We start from the raw sequence: 6186 nt of genomic DNA on the forward strand, positions 1-6186 counted from the left end.
CACTCTTTTTATGGCCTCAATTTACAACATGAATCCCAAAGTTTTTGTACGAGAGTAAAAGACATAAAGAAGTTAAAAGCAATAGAGCAAAAGTTTGAGTTTTTAACTGGACAATGTAAATTGGACATTAATTCTAAATCAGGGCGAAAGCAATTTTTAGAGTTAATTAAATTCTAATCTTTTTCAAAAAGTATTTTTAAAGGTTAAATGTGAGGACGAGAGTTAAGCATTTAAGTTTAATTATATAATCTGAGTCAACAGAGCGAGAGTTTGAGACGAGGGTGTTTAAACGGTTAGTATTTTAATAAAAAGAGTTTCTATAGATTCTATTGTTTTCAAAAGGTGATTTTGGACTTAACTAATAAGTGACAGCTACGTTAATATAAAGTCATGGTCTATTCAACAGAGCGAGAGTTTGAGAAAAAGGCTTTTAATCAATAGTGTCTACTGAAAAGATTTATTTTAAAACCAAGAAACCAACGAAGATTTGATTCCCTAATTACGACGAACTACATACCGATATCCGCTTAATTGATATTTAATTTAGATCTAGTTTTAGTTTTACTTTTCCCCCGAACAATCAAAGTATCATCCGCCTTAGCTTTACGAAGTAACCTTAGAAAACGGTATATCGATTCATAAGTCCCTGTGGGATCGATATCTTTTAAAACTACGCGATAGAACTGTGCACTTGCAGTTAGTACCCCATTCGACTCATAAAGTCGCGATCAAGTTTTTGGCGCCGTTGCCGGGGACTTTTATTTAGTCGATATCGTAACTCTTCTGTTACGTTTGTAGAGACTAAGGCAATTTTTATTTTTATTTCTTTCTTTCGTTGATTTGTATGCCACACACTCGCTCACAAGGCGAGCCGTTTTCTTACGAATCAACGACATTGAACTATATCTCCGAGTCTTACGACGAATTCGGGAATATCGTGCTGTAAACAATCTCCCTCCTATCGAAGTGCCCGACCTCAAAAATCTTCTTCCTTCACCGATACCCGAGATGGCAAAACCAGCTCGTGCTCTTCGAGATTACGCCGCTCCATCGCAAGATGAGCCGCATTCGAGTATTGCTCCACCCGCAATCGAAGCAAACAACTTCGAACTTAAGCCTTCGCTGCTACAGGCAGTGCAACAGAATCAATTCTCTGGAAATCCTACCGAGGATCCAAACCTTCATTTATCCGTATTTGTCCAATACGCTGATACTGTTAAAGCTAATGGTGTCACTTCAGAAGCAATTCGACTTCGCCTTTTTCCTTTCTCGTTAAGAGATAAAGCTAGAAGATGGCTTCAGTCTCTTCCTTCCAACTCAGTCACAACATGGAATGAGTTGAAGAAAGTCTTTCTTGCCCGATATTTTCCTCCAAGCAAAACAACTATGTTGAGAGCCCAGATAAATGGATTTAAACAGAAAGATAACGAGTCTCTTTTCGAAGCATGGGAAAGATACAAAGACATGATGAGACTTTGTCCACACCATGGTTTAGAGGACTGGTTAGTAATTCATACCTTCTATAATGGTCTCCTGTACAACACAAGATTAACAATAGACGCCGCCGTAGGTGGTGCACTTATGGATAAACCTTATGCCGATGCTTATCAACTTATCGAAAGCATGGCCCAAAACCATTATCAGTGGGGAAGCGACCGAACAATGGTAGAAAAACCTCAAACGAAAAGTGGCATGTACGAGATAAGTAGCCTTGATCATGTGAATGCAAAAGTGGAAGCTCTGGCCCAGAAAATTGAAAGTTTGAATGTATCACCTCCAACCACCGTGGTTGCCGCAACTCAGAATTGCAAAGTCTATGGAATCCAAGGTCACACTCCTGCAGATTGTCAACTCCTAACAGGAATCCAAGCAGAGCAAGTGAATTATGCTCAAGGAAATCCCTACTCGCATACCTATAACTCTAACTGGAAGAACCATCCTAATTTTTCATATAAGAGTAATAATGCTTTATACGCACCAGGACAAGCTCCAAATCAAGCCCCAGCTATACCTCCGGGATATCAAAATCCGATCCCATCTACACCTAACAATAACGTTCCTAGGAAATCCAACTTGGAAATCATGATGGAAAACTTCATAGCTTCTCAACAGCAAGCCAATAAAGATTTCTTAAACCAGAATGTACACACTAGCGAACAAATTAAACAACTAGCAAGTAAAGTAGATGCCCTGGCTACCCATAACAAAATGCTGGAAACACAAATCTCACAAGTAGCTCAATAACAAGCGCCTACTGCTGCCCCAACTGGTACATTTCCTGGACAGCCCCAACCTAACCCGAAAAGCCATGCTCATGCAATCATATTAAGAAGTGGAACGAAAGTAGAAGGACCGTCTGATCCAAGGATGGAAAACCAAAACTCTAAAAAGTCAATTGAGGAAGAAAGTAAACCTAAGGAAAAGGAAGAGAGTAATAAGGAAACCGTAGAAAAGAAAGAACCTTATGTACCTCCACCACCTTATAAACCACCTATCCCTTACCCTTAAAGGCTTATTAAAACCAAAGATGCGGGCCAATTTAAAAAAAATTGTTGACTTACTGAAACAATTAAACGTCACAATTCCGTTTACATAAGCTATTACGCAGATGCCCTCATATGCTAAGTTCTTAAAAGAAATTCTTTCTAATAAAAGGAAACTTGAAGAGAGCGAAACCGTTACACTCACTGCTGAATGTAGCGCCATAATCCAAAATATGCCTCCAAAACTTAAGGACCCTGGTACTTTCTCTATACCCTGTCACATAGGAAAATTTGTCATAGATAAAGCCTTATGCGATTTAGGAGCCGGTATCAGTGTTATGCCTTTATCCATATGCAAGAAACTGGAAATGGGAGAATTAAGACCAACTAAAATGTTATGTGCAATTAGCAGATCGTTCCGTTAGATATCCTGTAAGAATTCTTGAAAACGTTCCCGTGCGCATAGGTCAATTCTACATTCCAACTGATTTTACAATTATGGACATTAGAGAAGATGAAGTTACACCCATTATATTGGGAAGACCATTCTTAGAAACCGCCGATGCAATCATAGACGTAAAACGAGGACGACTCACTTTCGAAGTAGGAGAAGAGAAAATTGAGTTCATTCTCTCCCAATTTTTGAAAGCACCTGCAATAGAAGACACATGTTACTTCATGGATATCATCGATGAATGCATAAAAGAAACAGAGTTAGAAAATGACAAATTGTCTGACTATCGTGTAGAAGACAAACTTAACCAATGTTTAGCAATAACATCGGATCCTACACAATGCCTTAAGAAACCAACCCTCGACCTGAAAACACTTCCCAAAAATCTGAGATATGAATTCCTAGACTTAGAACTTGAACGACCAGTAATAGTTAATGCAGACCTAGGAAAACTCGAAACCGAAAAACTCCTACATATCTTAAGAAAATATCCAACCGCACTAGGATACAACATCACTGATCTTCAAGGAAACATCAGAGGAGATTAAACCCGATCCTGAGTGAGGTAGTGAAGAAGGAAGTAACAAAGTTATTAGAGGCAGGTATCATATATCCTATATCTGATAGCAAATGGGTTAGTCCTGTACACGTAGTACCAAAGAAAGGAGGTATAACAGTTATTGAAAATGAAAAAGGAGAAACTATAACCAAACGAATCGAATCGGGATGGAGAATGTGCATTGACTATAGGAAACTAAACAAAGCAACCCGAAAAGATCATTTCCCTTTACCATTCATAGACCAGATGTTAGAACGATTAGCAAAACATTCTCATTTCTGCTATCTAGACTGTTATTCAGGCTTCTTTCAAATACCAATTCACCCTGATGACCAAGAAAAGACAACATTCACATGTCCTTTTGGTACCTTCGCCTATCGACGAATGCCGTTCGGCTTGTGCAATGCTCCCGCAACCTTCCAAAGGTGCATGATGGCAATATTCGCCGATTTTCCCGAAAATATCATGGAAGTATTTATGGACGATTTTTCCGTATGCGGACAAAGCTTTGAAGAATGTCTTGAAAACCTAGAAAGAGTTCTAGAGCGATGTGTAAAAGTGAACCTAGTACTTAATTGGGAAAAATGTCACTTTATGGTACAAGAAGGAATTATTTTAGGACACATCATATCAAATAGAGGAATTGAAGTAGACAAAGCCAAAATAGAAGTAATCGAAAACCTTCAACCTCTAAAAACTGTTAGAGAAGTACGAAGCTTCTTAGGACACGCCGGTTTTTACCGACGATTCATTAAAGACTTCTCTAAAATAACTAAACCTTTGACCGGATTATTAATGAAAGATGCTGAATTCATCTTTGACAATAAATGTTTAGAAGCATTTCAAACGCTTAAACAAGCATTGATCTTTGCGCCCATAATGCAGACCCCGGATTGGAATGAACCATTCGAAATAATGTGTGACGCAAGTGATTACGCCGTGGGCGCTGTTTTAGGACAACGAAAGGATAAAAAGCTTCACGTCATATATTACGCAAGTAGAACTCTAGATGAAGCACAAATGAATTACGCCACAACTGAGAAAGAACTTTTAGCAGTAGTATTTGCACTAGATAAATTTCGTTCTTACTTGGTCGGAGCTAAAATAATCATTTACACTGACCACGCCGCCATTAAGTACCTCTTAACAAAAAAGGATGCTAAACCTAGACTCCTAAGGTGGATCTTGTTGCTACAAGAATTCGATTTGGAAATCAAAGATAAGAAAGGAACTGAAAACGTAGTAGCGGATCACCTCTCTAGACTAGAAAATCTGGAACCGGAAAGAACATCGATCAACGATGATTTCTCGTACGATAAACTTATAGCTACTTTGGAAGAAAATAAAATTGATGAACAGGTAGAGACCACCTTAGCTATATGTGTTATACCATGGTACGCTGACTTCGTCAATTATTTAGCTGCCGGAATAGTTCCACCTAATTTATCTTACCAACAAAAGAAACGATTCTTCCATGACATAAAACATTATTACTGGGATGACTCTTTACTTTTCAAAAGAGGCCCCGATGGTATTTTCTGTCGGTGTATACCTGAAGAAGAGATAGAAAATATAATCCAACACTGTCACTCCGCTCCTTATGGTGGACATGCAAGTACATCCAAGACCTGCTCCAAAATCCTACAAGCCGGTCTTTATTGGCCAAACATATGGAAGGATGTGCATGCGGCTATCAAGAAATGTGATAGATGTCAACGCACAGGAAACATATCTAGACGTGACAAGATGCCACAAAAGGGCATTTTGGAAGTAGAGATTTTCGACGTGTGGGGGATAGATTTCATGGGACCTTTTCCACATTCTTTCGGTAACAAGTACATACTCGTAGCGGATGACTACGTATCAAAATGGATTGAAGCTATAGCTTCTCCAACAAACGACACACGAGTAGTAACTAGACTCTTTAAGAATATAATATTTCCAAGATTTGGTGTCCCAAGAATAGTAGTCAGTGATGGTGGATCACATTTCATATCTAAGATACTCGAAAAACTATTGTTTAAGTATGGTGTAAGACATAGAGTAGCAACACCTTACCACCCTCAAACCAGTGGACAAGTGGAGGTGTCTAACAGAGAAATCAAACAAATAATAGAAAAAACAGTCGCCACCTCAAGGAAAGACTGGTCATTGAAACTACCAGAAGCTTTATGGGCATATCGAACCGCTTACAAAACTCCCATAGGGACAACCCCATTTAAGCTTATTTATGGAAAATCTTGCCACCTCCCAGTAGAATTAGAACATAATGCCTACTGGGCTATTAAAAATCTAAATTTAAACTATAAGGCCGCTGGTGAAAAGCGAATTCTTAACATAAACGAATTAGAGGAACTTCGACAAGACGCCTACGAAAATGCCAGAATCTACAAAGAAAGAACGAAAAAATGGCATGATAAACGTATATCCAGAAAAATCTTCAAACAAGGCGATATAGTCCTTTTGTTCAACTCTAGACTTAAGTTATTCCCAGGAAAACTACGTTCTAGATGGTCAGGCCCTTTCCAAATCACCAATGTCTTTCCAAGTGGGGTTGTGGAAATTAAAGGCAAATCTATAGAACCATTTATCGTAAACGGGCAGCGGCTAAAACATTATCATCATGCAGAGAACAATGAAGATTTGCAAGTCCTGCACTTAGACGTAATGCCTTCAGAAGTTATAGATTA

The 6186-nt window shown here is 38.7% G+C and overlaps 1 non-coding gene across 1 annotated transcript; it reads right to left on the reverse strand.

The window, feature by feature from the left end:
- Nucleotides 1–1386: 1386 nt before the first annotated feature.
- LOC127088440 (small nucleolar RNA R71) lies at nt 1387–1493 on the reverse strand. The gene has a single exon (XR_007790275.1). It is a non-coding gene; the product is annotated as a small nucleolar RNA R71 (small nucleolar RNA).
- Nucleotides 1494–6186: the final 4693 nt, after the last annotated feature.

The sequence above is a fragment of the Lathyrus oleraceus genome, chromosome 5, assembly GCF_024323335.1.
Source record: "Lathyrus oleraceus cultivar Zhongwan6 chromosome 5, CAAS_Psat_ZW6_1.0, whole genome shotgun sequence".
Taxonomy (NCBI): Eukaryota; Viridiplantae; Streptophyta; class Magnoliopsida; order Fabales; family Fabaceae; genus Lathyrus; species Lathyrus oleraceus.